The sequence below is a fragment of the Salmo salar genome, chromosome 20, assembly GCF_965601325.2.
Source record: "Salmo salar chromosome 20, fSalSal1, whole genome shotgun sequence".
Taxonomy (NCBI): domain Eukaryota; kingdom Metazoa; phylum Chordata; class Actinopteri; order Salmoniformes; family Salmonidae; genus Salmo; species Salmo salar.
Genome location: NC_138310.1, coordinates 23,717,852 through 23,739,434, shown reverse-complemented (window position 1 = coordinate 23,739,434; position 21,583 = coordinate 23,717,852). Strand labels below are relative to the sequence as shown.

At 42.1% G+C, this 21,583-nt stretch overlaps 1 protein-coding gene across 10 annotated transcripts in view; it reads right to left on the bottom strand.

Moving 5' to 3' along the window:
- Nucleotides 1–14,457, bottom strand: part of fgfr1a (fibroblast growth factor receptor 1a) — a 57,184-nt gene extending 42,727 nt beyond the window's left edge. For 4 of the 10 annotated variants that reach the window (XM_014160167.3, XM_014160172.3, XM_014160171.3 and 1 more), the window contains exon 1: nucleotides 13,829–14,456. The gene's annotated coding sequence lies outside the window, so the exon portion shown is untranslated. Of the gene's footprint in view, nucleotides 1–13,828 lie in introns of all 10 variants that reach the window. The other 6 variants (XM_045703101.2, XM_045703104.2, XM_045703102.2 and 3 more) reach the window with 4 other exon arrangements.
- Between the last annotated feature and the right edge of the window lie 7,126 nt (nucleotides 14,458–21,583).

Here is a 21,583-nt window from a genome sequence, read left to right as displayed (position 1 = left end):
ACAGTATCTAAAACACCTTTCTTCACAAACAGTAACTTTAAATAAGCGTGTTCTAAAAAAGAAAAGGCTACAATGAGTGTTAGTCATCTTCTTGCCAAGATACAACAAGGACGATACAATTAAGAAGAATGAAGAGAGGAAACAAAAGGTGAATTCCTATAGGGATTCATGAAAGGCGATAGATAACTGGGCAGGCAGAGCTCATGTCACGGACAGGGGGGATGGGGAATCCCAAGAGCATTGAGAGTATTGCTCCCCCATGGCTGTCGATGGCATAATGAAGCTGAGGACGTGTTGTAAATAGGCACGCTGCTGTGGGTGACCCTCACATGCACATCTGCTCGCCCCATCACCCTGCAGCATCTGGCCAGGGAGATTAACACTTGCCCCTAACTCCCATAATCCCCCTTAAGGAATTTGTTAAAGGACCCCAAAACTCAGGGTTGTTATGTGATACCCCTGTAGAGAGGCAGCGAAGACGTAGTTTCCACACTTACAGATCTATCACCTAACAGTTGGTTTTGGCCCCAACCCCCATTTGTTCTCATGCCTGTCAAGTGGTGTGAAACAAATGCTTGTTGTAGGGTGCAGGCTTCTGAGAACTAGCCTAATTGTTGCATTAAAACATTCATGAAGTAGGCTATACACAATTAACTTACAGTTTGTCCAAAGTATCAAGCATTAAAAGACATATGGAAATATGAATAATCTCTAGAATGAATCAGCAATAAACGTGAGGAGATATAGGATGTGTCAGTGCATGTGGTAACAGTCTACATAGTTCACTTATGTAAAAGCAGGTTGGTGTGATCCAGATTCTACAGATCCAAGCAATCAGAAAATAATCTATGGGAAACATCCAATGGAGGTCAGGTCATCCCCATGACTCGACAGAGGAATAATGTTCAGTCAATTCTGATGGTCTTCATAAGTGTTCTTCACTTAAACATGTTCCTTGTACTGTCATCTAAAGAAATTCAATTTCACTTTCCAAGAATGGCCCAGTGTTCCGGCAGCTGAGTTGTATCAGAGGGTCCCGGGGGATAAAGGAGCTTGGTCATCACAGGCCCGTAAGCAGTGAGTCAGTGCCTGGTCAGGCTCCAAGTATCCACTTCAGCTGCCAGACAGAAGTCCACACAGCCAACCACGTTCCCCGAGCGCGACCACTACACAACCATTTAGACAACGTTTCATGATGAAGGAACAAATGGGGTCTTCGGGGAGTGAAATATGATGCAACGGCCCACTTCCAAGTTTGTCAAGTGCAACCTGTGTTTTTACTGTAGGCCTATGCTAAAAACATACTGCATAAGACACACACTAATGGTGAGTGAGAGTTTTTCTGAATATTACGTAAATCAGAAAAACCCATCACCTTTGACGGTTATTTTTAAGTTCACATAAAAGGGATAATTGACATGAACAAAGTGTTCAGGCCTAGGTTGTGGTCTGCTAGTCTTTTCTGGGACCTGATAAGACATTTTGAGAAAAGCACACAAAATAGGAACAAAACATGAAATTACATTTATTCTCAGCATTTCCTACAACTAAGGAGAATAACAGTCATTGACATATTATGCATTGCGAGTCTGCAGAAAAGCTTGACTCGTGGAAAAATATCCTCCTCGTCTCACGGATGTTAAAAACACGTAGCCTCGGACAGTTGACACGGACATTGTTTATGGGTCCTTGAAATGGGACCCTAAGGCTGCTTCAATACAATCACACTGAAAGTAAGCAGACATTCATCCAAGTAAACAAAAACATTTTCTCCCAAACAATAGCTGCTCCTCGTGTCACATAGCCTCCACTGAATTTACGATCACACTGAATCCACACTGAGCCACACTAGCTGAGACAGAGATGAGCAATGAAGTTTACACCCGAGTGGTGAGTTCTGCAAAAACAAACACTTTTACAGAGAGACACAGAAATCTGAGAAGATAAAAGGTAAAGTTATTAAGAAATCAGAATGCTCTGCCTTCACATTGACAATGAAAAGTTATGGTGCATTTATTTTCCTTCCCACCCAAACATGCAGAGACAGGGTATAAGCCCAAGCATGGCCCCGTAATTACTGTTCACTGTATCCATCCATCCATGCATGAAATTCCTTAGCTCTCCGTTTGATTCTGTAGTCCAACCCCACTAATTTCTCCACCCCCAGCGCCAGTCTACAGTGCAGATTCACCAAGCTTCTCTCCACGGGGGTTCAAGTTTAAGTTTTATTAGTCGTATGTACATGAAGAACAAAAAAACAATAGGAGAGCACTCCGGTGAATAAACTTAACTAAACATATTTGTATTGCCGCACAAATGTTTTGGGTATGAGCCCATCTTCAGCATGCATAGGAGGCAATGTTACGACAAGAATACAGGCCACACACAGGTGGGCATAATTATAGATTCACAATGTCAGTATTACTCCAATCAAGAGATCCCAGCAGAGGGAGTTGTGGGGGAAACACACACACACACACACACACACACACACACATACATATAGATATACACACACACACACACACACACACACACACACACACACACACACACACACACACACACACACACAGACAGTACATTATGATGTTAAAGCCAATAGGAGGGTATATTTGGCCTACAAATGTATAGCCTTCCACAAAAAACAAGAAAAGGAACGTAACTCATTGAGACCTGCTGGGGCAAGAATGCCCAAGTGGTCTAACCAATATGTCTCTCTTTGGAGAAGTAATTTATCCCAATCTCCTCCCCTACATGGCATCTTCACCATTTCAATGCCCATATCACGCAAGGCACTTAGTTCAAGATTATGGCTATTGAAATGCGAGGTTGCAAATGGAGCTCTTTTGCTCAAAAATCCTTGTCTTCAGTCCCCGTTTGGTCTTACCCACATAATAAAAATAGAAGATCAAATCAAATGCATTTGTCACATGCACCGAATACAACAGGTATCAACTTTACAGTGAAATGCTTACTTATGAGCCATTGCAATGGATTAAAAAAAAGGAAATAGTAACACAATAAAATAACAATGCTATATACCAGAGTACCGGTACTGAGTCAATGTGAAGGGGTACAAGGCAGTTGAGGTAATATGTACATGTAGGTAGGGCTAAAAGTAACTACGCAATCAGGATAGACAGAGTAGCAGCAGCGTATGTGAAAGGTGTGTAAGTGTGTCGACATGGACAGTACCAGTCCAAAGTTTGGACACACCTACTGATTCAAGGGTTTTTCTTTATTTTCACTATTTTCTAAATTGTAGAATAATCGCACTTGTTGGCTTCGCTCTGCGGTCCAACTCATCCCAAACCATCTCAACTGGAGGCCAGGTCATCTGATGCAGCACTCCATCACTCTCCTTCTTGGTCAAATAACTCTTACACAACCTGGAGGTGTGTTGGGTCATTGTCCTGTTGAAAAACAAATGATTGTCCCACTAAGCGCAAACCAGATGGGATGGTGTATTGCTGCAGAATGCTGTGGTAGCCATGCTGGTTAAATTTTCCTAGAATTCTAAATAAATCACAGACAGTGTCACCAGCAAAGCACCCCAACACCATCACACCAGCATGCTTCAGGGTGGGAACCACACATGCAGAGATCATCCTTTCATCTAATCTGCGTCTCACAAACACACGGCGGTTGGAACCAAAATCAAAAATTTGGACTCATCAGAACAAAATGACAGATTTCCACCGGTCTAATGTCAATTGCTCGTGTTTCTTGGCTCAAGCAAGTCTCTTCTTATTGGTGTCCTTTAGTAATAGTGGTTTCTTTGCAGCAATTCAACCATGAAGGCCTGATTCACGCAGTCTCCTCTGAACAGTTGATGTTGAGATGTGTCTTGAAATCTGTGAAGCATTTATTTGGGTGCAGTTAACTCTAATGGACTTATTAACTCTGGGTCTTCTTTTCCTGTGGCGGTCCTCATGAAAGCCAGTTTCATCATAGCCGTTGATGGTTTTTGCGGGTGCACTCAAAGTACTTGAAGTTTTCCATATTGCCTGACCTTCATGTTTTAAAAGTAATGATGGACTGTCATTTCTCTTTGCTTATTTGAGCTGTTCTTGCCTTATCCCTATTTGGTAAAAGACCAAATCTATATTATCTTCTGTATACCACCCCTACCTTGTCACAACACAAATGATTGGCTCAAACGCATTAAGGAAAGAAATTCCACAAATTAACTTTTAACAAGGCACTCCTGTTAATTGAAATGCATTCCAGGTGACTACCTCGTGAAGCTGTTTGAGAGAATGCCAAGAGTGTGCAAATCTGTCATTAAGGCAGAGGGTGGCTACTTTGAAGAATCTCAAATCTAAAATATATTTTGATTTGTTTAACCTGTTAGGGCTAGGGGGCAGTATTGACACAGCTGGATAAAAAACGTACCCGATTTAATCTGGTTACTACTCCTGCCCAGTAACTAGAATATGCATATAATTATTGGCTTTGGATAGAAAACACCTTAAAGTTTCTAAAACTGTTTGAATGGTGTCTGTGAGTATAACAGAACTCATATGGCAGGCAAAAACCTGAGAAGATTTCATGCAGGAAGTGGCCTGTCTGACAAGGTGTCGTTCTTCTTGTCTCTGTTTATTGAAGAGTGAGGATCTTAGCTGTAACGTGACACTTCCTACGGCTCCCATAGGCTCTCAGAGCCCGGGAAAAAGCTGAATCGTGGCTTTGCAGGCTCTGGTTGAAAAAAAGTAGCGCGTTTGGATAGTGGCTGGTTACAGTACTGTGAGACTCAGGCGCGTGCCAGCGTCGACCGAATGCTTTGTTTTCTTTCCTCTGTTTACCTAAACGCAGATTCCCGGTCGGAATATTATCGCTTTTTTAACGAGAAAAATGCCATAAAAATGGCTTTTAAACAGCGGTTGACATGCTTCGAAGTACGGTAATGGAATATTTAGATTTTTTTTGTCACAAATTGCGCCATGCTCGTGACCCTTATTTACACTTGGGATAGTGTCTTGAACGCACGAACATAACGCCGCTATTTGGATATAACGATGGATTCTTTTGGACCAAACCAACATTTGTTATTGAAGTAGCAGTCCTGGGAGTGCATTCTGATGAAGAACATCAAAGTTAATCAAACTTTTGTAATAGTAAATCGGAGTTTGGTCAGGACTAAACTTGGTGGGTGTCTAAATGGCTAGCCGTGATGGCTGGGCTATCTACTCAGAATATTGCAAAATGTGCTTTCACCGAAAAGCTATTTTAAAATCGGACATATCGAGTGCATAGAGGAGTTCTGTATCTATAATTCTTAAAATAATTGTTATGTTTTTTTGTGAACGTTTAGCGTGAGTAATTTAGTAAATTCACCGGAGGTTTGCGGGGGGTATGCTAGTTCTGAACGTCACATGCTAATGTAAAAAGCTGGTTTTTGATATAAATATGAACTTGATTGAACAAAACATGCACGTATTGTATAACATAATGTCCTTGGTGTGTCATCTGATGAAGATCATCAAAGGTTAGTGCTGCATTTAGCTGTCTTCTGTGTTTTTGTGACATTATATGCTAGCTTGAAAAATGGGTGTCTGATTATTTCTGGCTGGGTACTCTGCTGACATAATCTAATGTTTTGCTTTCGTTGTAAAGCCTTTTTGAAATCGGACAGTGTGGTTAGATTAACGAGAGTCTTGTCTTTAAAATGGTGTAAAATAGTCATATGTTTGAGAAATTGAAGTAATAGCATTTCTAAGGTATTTGAAAATCGCGCCACGGGATTACACTGGCTGTTGCGAAATCGTCCCGCCTAGCCCAAAGAGGTTAACACTTTTTTGGTTACTACATGATTCCATGTCTTATTTTCACATATAGTAAAAAATAAAAACCCTGGAATGAGTAGCTATGTCCAAACTTCTGACTGGTACTGTATGTGAGAGTGTGTGTGGCGTCAATATGCATGTGTGTGTTTTGTGTTTGAGCGTATGTGTGTGTGAGCGTGTGTATGTTGGTTTAGTATATGTGAGTGTGTGGGTAGAGTCTGGAGAGTGTGCATAGAGCCAGTTAAAAAAAAGAGTCAATGCAAAAAAAGGAGTTCAACGCAAATAGTCCGGGTAACCATTTGATTAACTGTTCAGCAGTCTAATGGCTTGGGGGTAGAAGCTGTTCAGGAGCCTTTTGGACCCCAGACTAAACCCTCCAGTACCACTTGCTGTACGGTAGCAGAGAGAACAGCCCATGAATTGGGTGGCTGGAGTCTGAACAGTTTTAGGGCCTTCCTCTGACACCGCCTGGTAAAGAGGTCCTGGATGGCTGGGAGTGCCTTGCCGTTAGATGTCAAGCAGTTGCCATACCAAACGGTGATGCAGCCAATCAAAATGCTCTCAATGGTGCAGCAGTAGAACTTTGAGGATCTGAGGGCCCATGACAAATATTTTCAGCCTCCTGAGGGGGAAGAGGCATAGTCTTGGCCTCTTCATGACTGTGTTGGTGTGTTTGGACCATGATAGATCCTTAGTGATGTAGACAGAGGAACTTGAAGCTCTCGCTCCACTACAGCACTGTCGATGTGAACGGGGGCGTGCTCGTCCCTCCATTTTCTGTAGTCCACGATCAGCTCCTTTGTCTTGCTGACATTGAGGGAGAGGTTGTTGTCCTGGCACGACTCCTGCCAGGTTTCTGACCTCCTTCCTGTAGGCCGTCTCATCGTCATCAGTGATCAGGCCGACCACTGTTGTGTCATCGGCAAACTTAATGATGGTATTGGAGTCATGCACGGCCACGTAGTCGTGGGTGAACAGGGAGTACAAGAGGGGACTAAGCATGCCCATCTGAGAGGCCCCCGTGTTGAGGGTTAGCATGGCGGATGTGTTGTTGCCTACCCTTACCACCTGGGGATGGGCTGTAAAGAAGTCTTGGATTCAGTTGCAGAGGGAGGTGTTTAATCCCAGGGTCCTTAGCTTAGTGATGAGCTTGGAGGGCACTACGATGTTGAACACTTAGCTCTAGTCAATGAACAGCATTCTCAAGTAGGTGTTCCTTTTGTCCAGGTGGGAAAGGGCAGTGTGGAGTACAATAGAGATTGCGTCATCTCTGGATCTGTTGGGGCGATATGCAAATTGGAGTGGGTCCAGGGTATCTGGGATGATGGTGTTGATGTGAGCCATGATCAGCCTTTGAAAGCATTTCATGGCTACAGATGTGAGCTCTACGGGGTGATAGTCATTTAGACATGTTACCTTGGCATTCTTGGGCACAGAGACAAACTTCCGGTTTGAGTTTTTAGGCAGGAATTAGGAGGATAGAGTTATGGTCAGATTTACCAAATGGAGTGCGAGGGAGAGATTTGTATGCATCTCTATGCGTGGAGTTGTGATCTACAGTTTTTCGCCTCTAGTTGCACAGGTGACATGCTGGTAGAAATTAGGTAAACCGGTTTTCCTACATTAAAATTACCGGCCACTAGGAGCGCCGCCTCTGGATGAGCATTTTCTTGTTTGCTTATGGCCCTATACAGCTTGTTGAGGGCGGTCTTAGTGCCAGCATCAGTTTATGGTGGTAAATAGACCACTAAGTAAATAGTATTGTCTACAGCTTATCAAGAGGTATTCTCCTGATTGGAGCAGAAACTCGAAACTTCATTAATATTAGAGATCGAGCACCAGCTGTTAATAAAGAGACACCCCCCCAACCTTACCTGAATCTGCAGTTCTGTCCTGCCGATGTATAGATGTATGTTTTCTATTTTCAGCCATGACTCTGAAAAACGCCGGATATTACAGTTCTTCAGATCACGTTGATAGGATAGTCTCAAACGGCGCTCGTCTAGTTTATTCTCCAGTGACTGCACGCTCGTCAATGGAATGGAGGCTAGAGGCGGTTTATCCACTTTCCAACGTAGGCTCGTCAGGTATCCCGCACGCCGGACTCTATAACGCCTTTTCTTTTTTTGAGTGTCAGGGATTTGGGCCTGGTCCTGGATGAGCAGTTTGTTCTTCGCTTCCGACTCATTGAAGTAGAAATCTTCATCCAAATCGAGGATAGTGATCACTGTTGATGTCCAGAAGCTCTTTACAGTCATAGGAAACGATGGCGGGAACTTTTTATGTACATAAAAAGGTAAGATCAGCGAAAAAAACCCCACAAAATAGCAGAATTGGTCAGGAGCCCGTAAAAAGACTGCTATTCCCTTCAGCGCCATTCAGTTAGAGGAACACTTAAGGAGATATACAACATATTTCATGTTACAGGTTATTCAACCTCAAACCTTTGTCCTGTCACCCGAATGGAATGGATAAGAGAGCTCCCTCTGATCATGGCATAACAGTGAACGTAGTTGTGACAAGGGAAATTGCCACCTAGAATGATAGACATGAAATGCTATGCTTTTTTGGGGGGGCAAATCTGACCTTAAGCAATTCCTTAAATTTGAGGGTCTTTTATAGGAAAAACCTCAGGACGGATTGAAATGCTTTACCAAAACTGGGGTCGCTGTGAAATAATGCGCCAATTTCTATTAACCACTTCCTTGATCGACCAGGAAATGGGACTGTAGGTGGACACCAAAGTTGCAAGAGAGGAGAGGAATACCTTTCATGTGGTTGCAATAATGCATTGTAATGTGTGTGTAGCATGTATGAGTGCCTTCAGAAAGTATGCATACTCCTTGACTTATTCCACATTATCTTGTTACAGCCTGAATTCAAAATTGATGAAATACATTTTCTCACCCATCTACACACAACACCCCATAATGACAAAGTGAAAACATGTTAGAAACCTTTACGCATTTATTGACAATTTAATACAGAAATATTCCATTTACATAAGTATTCAAACCCCTGAGTCATTACATGTTAGAATCACCTTGGCAGCGCTTACAGCTGAGTCTTTCTGGGTACATTTCTAAGAGCTTTCCACACCTGGATTGTACAATAGTTGCACATTATTCTTTAGAACATTCTTTAAGCTCTGTCAAGTTGGTTGTCGATCACTGCTAGACAGCCAATTTCAAGTCTTTCCATAGATTTTCAAATCGATTTAAGTCAAAACTAACTAGGCCACTCAGGAACATTCAATGTACTCATTGGTAAGTAACTCCAGTGTAGATTTGACCATGTGTTTTAGGTTATTGTCATGCTGAAAGGTGAATTTGTCTCCCAGTGTCTGGTGGAAAGCAGACTGAACAAAGTTTTCCTCTAGGATTTTGCCTGTGCTTAGCTCTATTCTGTTTTATCCCAAATCCCTCCCTAGTCCTTGTCGATTACTTTTATACTCTTATTTTACCAGGTAAGTTGAATGAGAACACATTCTCATTTACAGCAACGACCTGGGGAATACTTACAGGGAGAGAAGGGGTGATGAATAAGCCAAATGGAAGCTGGGGATGATTAGGTGGCCATGATGGTATGAGGGCCAGATTGGGAATTTAGCCAGGACACAGGGGTTAACAACCCTACTCTTACAATAAGTGCCACGCGATCTTTAGTTACCACAGATAGTCAGGAGACCCGTTTAACATCCCATCCAAAAGAACACACCTTACATAGAGCAATGCCCCCAATCACTGCCCTGGGGAATTGGGATAATTATTTATTTTTTAGTCTAGAGGAAAGTGTGCCTCCTAATGGCACTCCAACACCACTTCCAGCAGCACCTGGTCTCCCATCCAGGGACCAACCCTGCATAGCTTCAGAGGGAAGCCATCAGTGGGATGTAGGGGGATGTGTGGGATGTGTTGCTGGCTAAAGTATACCCATAACATGATGCAGCCACCACCATGCTTGAAAATATAAATGTGGTAGTGATGTGTTGCTGAATTTGGATTTCCAAACATAAATTATCTTTGTCCTGAATACAAAGCATTATTTGCCCCTTTATATTGCAGTTTTACTTTAGTGCCTTAATGCAAACAGGATGCATGTGTTGGAATATTTGTATTCCTTACAGGCTTCCTTTTTTCACTCTGTCATTTAGGTTAGTATCTCTTATTACATCTATTAAACTCTGTAAATGTTTTAAAGGCACCATTGGCCCCATGGAGAAATCCCTGAGCGGTTTCCTTCCTCTCTGTCAACTGAGTTAGGAAGGACGCCTGTATCTTTGTAGTGACTGGGTGTATTGATACACCATCCAAAGTGTAATTAATAACTTCACCTTGCTCAAAGGGATATTCAATGTCTGCATTTTCTATGTTTGTTTTACCTATCTACCAATAGGTGCTCTTCTTTGCAAGGAAAACCTCCCTGGTCTTTGTGGTTGAATCTGTGTTCGAAATTCACTGCTCGACTGAGGGGCTTACGGATAAATGTATGCTTGGAGTACAAAGAGGTGGTAGTGATTTAAAAAGTAATGTTAAACACTATTGCATACATAGTGAGTCCATGCAACTTATTGGGACTTAAGCTCATTTTTACTCTTGAACTTATTTAGGCTTGCCATAACAAAGGGGTTGAATATTTATTGACTCAAGAAATTTCAGCTTTTCATTTTGTATTAATTTGTAAAATCATATTTCCATTTTGACATTATGGGGTATTGTGTGTAGGCCAGTGACACAAAATCTAAATTGAACCCATTTAAAATGCAGGCTGTAACACAACAAAATGTGGAAAAAGTCAAGGGGTGTGAATACATCCTGAAGGCACTGTAGGTATAGGTGTGGGAGTGTGCTCAGGTGCAGGGAGTCAGTGCAGGTGCTCGGTTCAACCCGACAGTAAGGGAGTGAACAGCTTGTGGCTGGGGTGTGTGGGGTCCTTGATGATGCTATTGGGCTTCCTCAGGCACCATTTTGTGTAGATGTCCTGGATGGGTGGGAACACGACCACAGTGATGTACTGAAACTTCTTCACCACCTGTTGGAGAGCCTTGCGGTCGTGGACGGAGCAATACCCGTACCAGGCTGTGATGCAACTGGTCAGGACACTTGATGGTGCAGTAGTAGTATTTCAAGAGGACCTGGCTGGCATGCCAAATTTCTTCAGCCACTTTAGGAAGCAAAGGCACTGTTGCGCCCTCCCGACAAGAGTGGTGCTGTTGTTGGTCCATGTCAAATCCTCGGTGATGTGGACTTTCTCAACTGCAGTCCCGTTGATATGGACCAGGGCGTATTCCCTCCTCTGCTTCCTGTAGTCAACAATCAACTCCTTTGTTTTGCTGATGTTGAGGGAGAGGTTGTTGTCCTGGCACCACAATGCCAGTTCACTTACCTTCTCCCTATAGGCTGACTCGTTGTTGTTGGTTTTCATGCCTACAACCATGGTGTTGTCAGTTCAATTTTGAGGACTTAAATTTGCCAATTCCACCCAGTTATGATGCTTTCACATGACGGCAGCAGTCAGATTTGTTTGGTCCTTTGAATTCTCCCAAGTGTATAACTATTTTTTAGTTATTATGCATACTCATTATTGTATTGTAGCTGATCTCCATTTCAAAAGATGTGCAACTTCAGTCTATTTTTTCATATACACGGAGTAAACCAAACATTAGAAAACCCTACCATACCCCATTCAAAAGGCACATAAATATTTTGTCTTGCCCATTCACCCTCTGAGTGGCACACATACATAATCCATGTCTCAATTGTCTCCGGGCTTAAAAATCCTTCTTTAACCTGTCTCCTCCCCTTCATCTACACTGATTGAAGTGGATTTAACAAGTGACATCAATAAAGGATCATAGCTTTCACCTGTATTCACCTAGTCAGTGTTCTTAACGTTTTGCAAACTCAGTGTAAGTTATACATAATCTACATTCGAGAACATCTTGATAAGTTATTTAATGCCACAACTTTCCACATCAACAGCAAGCAACAATAATGATGTGCCAACCCAGCAACCCAGTAAATTAGAGGGCAGGAAAACTCTTAACTTCCTTTCCTACAGCTCAACAGAACAACTGTTTTCCTGGTGAACTCCTTAAGGGAATGCCTCTTAGCTCAACCATCCATCCTCTCTCTCTCATTTCAAACCAACTTGGAAGTAACATTTTAGGGTGCATTGACACTATCCATGCTTAACCTGCTTCCAAAGGCAGGCAGCATCAGCAACACTAATATTGGCAAAGCGGGCTTTAGGGACGGACAGATGATTTCACGTAGTGAGTTTCACTGAGGTGTGTACTACAGAAAGTGATGGGAGAAATTTTCCTTGCAACACATAGGCTACAAGGATGATACCCAGAGTGAGTGTCATGGACATTATCCTTTACCTTAATTCACATAGCAAGAGATGGTAGATCTCAGTCAGTTGTTTTCAAGAAGAGTCACATGTAAGGATTAATCGGCAAACAGCACAGTCACCTGTTCGCATTGTATATGTTATTCTCCCAGTAAGTACGCACCCCTAGCTGGGGTTGACAACCGAGGGGCTGAAATCAAAACCTGGAACTGAAACCAGTAAGCAGTGTTTTTGTACAGCAAGAACGCCTAATTCAATCAATATGCTTTTGAGAGCATGTTTGTAAGTGGCTCTGGATAAGAGCGTATGCTAAATGTAAATGTTTGTTTCGCACTAAACACTTTTGTTGTGTACATTCAACATGTGCATTCTTGCTACTGCATGTCATTTTTGACTGAGCTCATTCTCGAAAACCCGTTTATAGTTTTCTTGTTTTTGTTTAACAGAACACCTCTGGAGTACTGAAGCATCTTTCCCTAAAAACTATCCAAAGATGCTGAATCTGAGGGAGATGGACTATGATGGTGTAGTGATTTGGCTGGTGTAAATCAGGATTCTTCCCTCTTGAAAAGATTGGGGATGTTAGGATGGGTGATGACTTCATGACTCCACTGGAAAATTAGTGATGTGCTATATATATAGAGAGAGCAGGGGCGTGGTGATCCCCTTAGTCTTATCTCTTCTAAAGCAAAAGGTGACCATCTACCTTTAAAGTACGACACCCTCTCATTTTTTAAAGTTAAGGGCACCTACTTCCAATCTCGCTGGTGTAAATTAAGCATGCTAAGGAAACTAAAACTGTTCTTCAGATATTCATTTCAGATGATTGGCTATTTTGATGATGCGCTCAAGCAAATTCTTGCGCAAAAGTGTTTTATGTCAAAACAAGCACCGACTTGTATTTGTAATTTGTCAGTAACACAGGTGATGGAGGAAAAGCCTATAGAATATCTCTGGTAAAGCTTGGGAATGACAAACAATGATCAAATCAAACAAAGAAAACAGTAAAATACATTGCATAGCCACCATGCCCTAACACTTCTTGATTTAAAATGCAAACCGATGCACAACCCTACGCTAAATGTATTTACATTTTGCATGTCACACTGACCTAGGGTAATTTGAATCCTAATGTAAGCTTATGCGTGGGCTAATTGAAGAGATCAAGCGAAAGTCACAAATTCCAACAAATACTGACAACTTTAATGTCATCTCTCCCAAAATGTTAGCAGTGGTGACTGAGCGTCCACAGATGGCAACTTAATTGCCCCCCACTCTTCCCAACCAATTAAGCACATGAAAAACAAATTAAAATACAAAACTAGCACCAAATGTTAATAAATTGTCAACCGGACTTCACAGGAGGGAAAACAAAATTCTAAAATCTGTGAAAAAGGGGAAAAGAAAAGCTCTAGTCACGTCATTAGTGTCAGGGTTTGTTTCCAAACTAGAAACACATGCCCTCTGGAGACTCCATATAGGAGGGGGGACTAGTGCTACTACAGACTATAAAAACACTAACAAAATGTCCTTGCTGAGACCTGTGTGTATCTGTCAAAATGTGGATACCTGATACTGATCTAACTCATGCTAGATACCTCCCTAAAAGTTATTCGAACCGCACGCTCTGTGCCGAACATGTAGCCTTAAGTAATGATCCCAATTCCCACCTTGGAAAAACCTACCTTCTTGAGGGTCGACGAAACAGCCAGCGTAGAAAAATGTCGTACTCAAGAGTGCGAGATTGATGTTAAAACTTTATAAAAGCTTGAATATCCAACGTCGTTAACTTTAGCCCGTAAAGACACTCCAGTATTAAGAGGAAACTTTTAGAAGATATTTGCCTTTACCCTACTTGCCCAAAATAAAATAAAATGTGCAAGGCATCAAAAGAAAAATCGCTCCTGAGAAAAGCGTGCCCCAATCCCAGATCACAGAACTCAAAATGTCAGTAGCTACGTAGAAAGAGGAAAACATTTAGCATAGGCCTACATCGGCTACAATAAAATATGATTAAGTCTAGTTGTACTTTTGTCACAAATCTCCCCTACTCCAGTTGTAAGAGATTTTAGAATCGATAGAAGATCCGTTCGTCGTTTTTCATAAATCCATTTACTCACCGGCTCAAATATTCCTTTACTATGATTTTACTGCCCGAAAGACGAGAGGGTAAATGTATAAAAAAATAAAAATAATTGTGCGCTCATGCCTATCTAACTTCTCTCGACTCAGGCTTCTCCTCACCACCCCGGGTCAAATGACTGCATAGACAACGAGATTCCGGACTCGTGGAAGCCTTCCCCCCTAGCATTGCATAGCAAATGCCTTTTCGCATCACTCGGATTGAAGAAAGCTGGCTCCCCCTGCCATCCCATCCGCAACACCGCTGTAGCGTACCCATAGAGGACTATAGTACCCAAAACCCTGTTTTAGCATGGACAGCGCCATTGATACTACTATGTGCCAGATGTTAATTAAATTTTTATTTCACCTTTATTTAACTAGGCAAGTCAGTTAAGAACAAATTCTTATTTACAATGACGGCCTACCGGGGATTAATTGCCTTTTTCAAGGGGAGAATGAAAGATTGTATATCTAAGCAGCTCGGGGATTCGATCCAGCAACCTTTCTGTTATTGGCCCAACACTCTAACCACTAGGCTACCTGCCGCCCCAAAAGACAATAAACCCTTATAAATGACCTATTTGTGAAATCGACTTGTCATTTCAATAAGCATAGGCTGCTGAAGAAAATCTGGGTTTATGATTGTAATTCAATTTTGCTATGGGTTACTGAACTAGATGCAGGTAACTTATAGCCCCTGATAGGCCTACATCTAATTTCAGGGTCCACAATAATACTGACAATAAATATGAAGAATGATACATTTGCGATGGAGCTGTGACCATGATCACAATTCATAACTTCCAATTAATTAACTAAACATGTCCATGAATAATTGCATTATAACACAAGGCTACAACAACAATAAACTTAAATTATAGGCTATTTATTAAATCCGTTTGCCAGCTCCAGGTAGGCTACACAAGTGGCACAAATTGATTTGCAATGACTCCAGCGATATCATAATTTCAACATATTTATTGTATCAAATGGTAACGTTAGGCTACAGTAGCCTTCAATGGCATAAATAAAATGTATAGACTACTTGATGGCCAACAGATGCAAATGTGTCATTCTCCACATTTAATGTCAGTTTCATTGTGGACTCCCCACCCCCCATGACAGAAGCACAGGAGGGAGTTCCATAACATCCATTTCAAATGTCCACTCGCCGCCGCGGGGCTAGACCCAAAAACGGAGCATTCGTAAAACCCTTAACTTGATACGGTTTTCCGTAAGCAGACATTAGAATGCAGTTAAATTCGCTCAGAACTGGTTTAAAGTTATCTACAGCGTTCTAGTGCACCGAATGTTGTTTTCCAATTCCTTGTCGCTGTTATTTCTTGATGCGCACGTTCATATATTTTATGGGAAGAGGGTTTGAAATAGATGTCTCCATAATGACAATCTAAATAGCCTACGTACAACTGGTAAAAAGTTATCACGAAATGAGCAAGTGACTCAGCTGCCGGCTGCAGCGCTCTCTTAACCAGTGCTCTCAACACACATACAGCCCTCCGGCCAACCCCACCAATCACTTACTCACTCACTCAGCAACAGCCAGCTCAGTGACTAATAGTCAGCAGCAGCAGGCCAAAGTGAACTACAGTACGTTACAACCATATTCTAAAACGGATTAAATAAATGTAACATCATCATCAATCTACACACAATACCACACTATGTCAAGGGGGGGGGGGGGGATTTATATATTTTTTTCAAATGTATAAAACATTAAAATCAGAAATACCTTATTTACATAAGCATTCGGACCCTTTGCAATGAGACTAGAAATTGAGCTCAGGTGCATCCTGTTTCCATTGATCATCCTTGAGATGTTTCTTCAACTTGATTGGAGTCCACTTGTGGTAAATTCTATTGATTGGACATGATATCGAAAGGCACACACCTGTCTATATAATGTCCAGTGACAGTGCATGTCAGAGCAAAAACCAAGTCATGAGGTCAAAGGAATTGTCCATAGAGCACTGAGACAGGATTGTGTCGAGGCTAAACATCTGGGGAAGGGTACCAAAACATTTCTGCAGCATTGAAGGTCCCCAACAACACACTGGCCTCCATTATTCTTCAATGGAAGAAGTTTGGACCCACCAAAAAGGAAAGAAGGGCCTTGTTCAGGGAGATGACCAAGAACCCGATGTTCACTCTGACAGAGCTCCAGAGTTCCTCTGTGGAGATGGGAGAACCTTCTCTGCAACACATCACAAATCAGGACTTTATGGTAGACTGGCCAAACGGAAGCCACTCCTCAGTAAAAGGCACATGATAGCCTGCTTAGAGTTTACCAAAAGGCACGTAAAGGACTCTCAGATAATGTGAAATAAGATTCTCTGGTCTTATGAAACCAAGATTGAACTCTTTGGCCTGAAGGCCAAGCGTCACATCTGCAGGAAACCTGGCACCATCCCTACGGTGAAGCATAGTGGTGGCAGGGTCTGGGAGACTAGTCAGGATCGAGGAAATGAGAAAAGTACAGAGAGATCCTTCATGAAAATCTGCTCCAGAGTGCTCAGGACCTCAGACTGAGGTAAAGGTTTACTTTCCAACAGGACAACAGCCCTAAGCACACAGCCAAGGCAACACAGGAGTGGCTTTGGGACAAGTTTCTGAATGTCCTTCAGTGGCTCTGCCAGAGCCCGGTCTTGAACCTAATCGAACATCTCTGGAGAGACCTGAAAATAGCTGTGCAGCGACGCTCCCCATCCAACCTGACAGAGGTTGAGAGGATCTGCAGAGAAGAATGGGAGAAACTCCCCAAATACAGGTGTTCCAGGCTTTTAGCGTCATACCCAAGAAGACTCTAAGCTGTAATCACTGCCAAAGTTGTTTCAAGAAAGTACTGAGTAAAGGGTCTGAATACGTATGTAAATGTGATATTTCAATTTTTTTATTTTAATACATTGCAAAAATATAAAAAAATCTGTTTTTGCTTTGTCATTATGGGGTATTGTGTGCAGATTGATGAGGGAACAAAACAATTTAATACATTTTAGAATAAGAATAAGTAACAAAATGTGGAAAAAGTCAAGGTGTCTAAATACTTTTCAAATGTACTGTGTGTATATATATATATTTCTTTTTTTTAAATGCCATCGCGGCCACGGTGCAATTTAAAAGTAGCCCAAAAACCCACAACCCCCGACCAATACATTTTCACCCATGACATTGTTTTTCAAAGTAGCCAAATTGCTGGAAACCCGTGGACATGGCAACCCTGCTTTCACCCTTTTGAAGTAGTCAACTGGGTGGGACTTCCTATGAGTTAAGGAAGGATCACATAAATCCATCCAGGTCACCAGGAGGGATAAGCCAATGAATTATACTCGTGAGCAAACATTCCATAACTACAGGTGGCAGTAAATCACCAACCTTGGTTTTATACCTGTTCAAACTACACACTCCAGGCAGTATGCAGCCTTTCAGTTTGTTTGCCAGCTCATAGACGTAGTAGAAGAAGAAAATGTACTACTTCAAAATTAAGATTTGGCCTCAATGGCACTACCCGGGCTCTCACAGATGCCATAATGAGGCAGATACAATGATGCAATGTCTATCTAAGTCTATGAGCCTATCCAAGTTTTTCAGCACATACTTTGCATTATGGGATTTTAGTTCTATGCTCCATCTTTGCCCTCACTCTTTGCCCTCACTTATCCTAATTACTGAATGTGTATGCTGATGTTCCTTTGAATCCTCAGTATTTATCCCAGAACAGACTTATTATAAAAGCCCATTTGGGCACTGTTTCACCACTTGGGCCTGAACATCTCCCTCTGCAACTGGATCCTGGACTTCCTGACGGGACACCCCCAGGTGGTGAAGGTAGGCAACACCACATCTGCCACCCTGACCCTCAACACGGGGGCCCCTCAGGGGTGCGTGCTTAGTTCCCTGCTGTACTCCCTTTTCAACCACGAATGTGCGGCTGTGCACGACTTCAACACCATCATTAAGTTTTCCGATGACACGACGGTGGTAAGTCTGATCACAGACGACAAAGAAACAGCCTATAGGGAGGTCAGAGACCTGGTAGTGTGGTACCTGGACAAAAACCTCTCCTTCAACGTCAGCAAGACAAAGGAGCTGATCGTGGACTACAGGAAACGGAGGGCTGAGCACGCCTCCATTCACATCGACAGGGCTGTAGTGGAGCGGGTTGAGAGCTTCAAGTTCCGTTGTGTCCACATCATTAAGTATCTATCATGGTCCAAATACACCAACATAGTTTTGAAGAGGGCACGACCACGCCTCTTCGTGCTCATGAGGATGAAAAGATTTGGCATGGGCCCTCAGATCATCAAAATGTTATATAGCTACACCATTGAGAGCATCTTGACTGGCTGCATCACGGCTTGGTATGACAACTGCTTGGCAAGGCTCTACAGAGGGTAGTGTGTACAGCCCAGTACATCCCTGGGGCTGAGTTCCCTGCCATCCAGGACTTCTCTACCAGGCGGTGTCAGAGGAAGTCCCCAAAATTTTAAAAGACTCCAGCCACCCAAATCATAGACTGTTCTCTCTGCTACCGCATGGCAAGCTGTACGAATGCACCAAACCTAGAACCAACAGGACCCTGAACAGCTTCTATCACCAAGCCAGCTTCTACCCCAGACAATCTGCATTGACCCTTTTCGCACTAACTACTTTGACTCATCACATACGCTGCTGCTACTGTTTATTATCTGTCACTTTATTCCCTGTTTAATGTACATGTCTACCTCAATGACCTCGTACCCCAGCACATCGACTCGGTACTGGTACCCCTTGTCTATAGCCAAGTTATCATTACTCATTGTGTATCTATTATAAACTTTTATCATTACATGTTTTACTGTTCTATTATTTCTCTATTTTCTTTCTCTCTGCTTTGTTGAAAATGGCCCGTAAGTAAGCACTTCACTGTTAGTCCACACATGTTGTTTACGAAGCATGTGACAAAGACATTTTTTATATGACCTACAAAATCCAGATGTAACCCTAGCGGAACTTTAGTTCTTCCCTTTATGATGGTCATCATGTTTTTATCATTTTATTCTCTTTCTCTCTCTCTCTCTTACACACACGTCATTCTATTTAACACAGTAGCTGCTTGGCAGTTAGGCTTATCTGTGTAGAACACAATGTGTTGGCAATTAGACATATCATTTCAGTATATTTTTGGTGGAAGAACTACCACACCCAACATCTTTTAAAGGATTGTACATCCCTTCCACTTTGAGCTTGATAGAGAGCACTCTCAGATTATGCTACAGATTCTGCTACTGAAAGACAAATACCTCATCTCAGGCTGGGCCACAAGTTAGTTACTTAGAACAGGAAGCAGTTACTGAAGCTTGTTACAGAAAATGCCAGAAAGAAAGAATAAATCTACCTAATTGTCCGTTACCCCCAGTCTTATTCTTTTTGAGAGCACACAGGCGGATCTGAAAGGCCCCCATTGACCTAATAAAGAGAGCTTATCACCAAATATAGCAATGAATGGAGGTGGCAATGAGGTGTGAACTAGACCAACAGAGACTAATGAGGAGCATACTCAAAGAGAGAGGGAGAGAGAGAGGGAGAGAGGAGAGAGAGTGGGAAGGGAGGGGCAGGGAGGGAGAGAGAGAGGGGGGAGAGAGACAGGAGGGGGACAAGTAAAATAAACTAGTTTGAAGGATGTAAATAAGCCCCCTAAAGATGTATCTATGCAACAGATAATGATACATACCGGTAAATAAAATCCTGTCAGACATAAGGTTTTGTGGTGAATATTAAGTATATGCTTTTTCTTTTTTTCTCTGGCTGAGACATTCCAAGAGATCAGAAATGCCAAGCCCATGTTTGATGGCAATAGCAAGCTAATACTGTATGTCACATCTAAAACCACTTCACAGTAACTCGATAGAGAACCATATGAGGATATTGGCACTATTTCAAATAGCAGCTGTATGAGCACATCTGGTAACTTACTCACTACAAAACATAAAAGCAACTGCTCTCTGACTCCGATCAATCACATCTTTTATATTCTCTATATTCTTTTATATTCTCTTTTATATTGTCTTTGATGCTATGTCACCCCTGCCATGTCTCATTTGATTTGCATGTCTAATAAATGAAGGTCTCCTAATCTCATATGCATTGACACATGCGTCCCAGTTTGGTTGTATGGCCATACAGGAGATGGAAGGGGGCAGAGATGGAAGGGATAGGCCGAAATCAATATTCTATAGTATTAAAAAGTATATCAATCAGTCATATTTAATTTGTTGTCTTTATTGTATTGATAAATACACAAAAAACAGAGTTTATGTTGGTGACAGAGTATGGTTATGCTTATTTGTATGGATATGTAATGTGAGGAGCAACCTCAAGGCTTATCACTAACTCTGTCTTGACACTCAGGATAAAAGCTGCTGTATAGATTTACTGGTGGAAATTACCCCCCAGCTATCTTACAAGCCTCAAACAATGGCATTGTGTTCCTCCGGTATTATAGGTGTACGTTTATCCTCTAATGAAAAACTGAACAAGCATAATCTTTCTGCTGCTGCATTGGCTACAGCTCCAGGCAACTAGTGCAGAGTTTCTACTAGGTAGATTAATTTCCTCACAACCCCAATATCTTCCTATCTGTTCATCATCACAAACATAAAGGGAGGCTCTAGGGCTGGGAAGGGTAAGGTGGCCTTGGAACTGACGATCAGAAACATGAGTTGATGGTTGTATGCAGTTAGAAAACACGTTTGTTTTTCGGGCATTGTATCAAAAGTGCCTCTTCATTATGAAATAGAAAGCATAATCGTGCCTCACACAATCTACTCGAAATAGATATCTTATCAAAGGATGATCTGAGACAGACCTAGACATCTAGGCCTAACACTCAGGTTAGCAGAACCAAAAACCCATACTATAGGACTTGGGCAAATTACATATTAGTGGGGAGCACATGAGCTAAAGCCCCAGACGTGCTGAAAAACCACATCACGTTATTACACAGCACTCAATCTTGCCAAAGCTATGCTTATCACACAAAGCTTAGATGTAAACGGAATGGTTTCAAACCAGAGACCCTACATACACTTTCTATTTGTATAATTTTTCAGAGCTGCAGCATTTACTTTATTTAACTAGGCAAGCCAGTTTAGAACACATTCTTATTTTACAATGACGGCCTACCCCAGCCAAACCCTACCCTAACCCAGACAACGCTGGGCCAATTGTGCGCCACCCTATGGGACTCCCGATCACTGCCGGGTAGTGATACAGCCCAGGATCAAACCAGGGTCTGTAGTGACACCTCTAGCACTGAGATG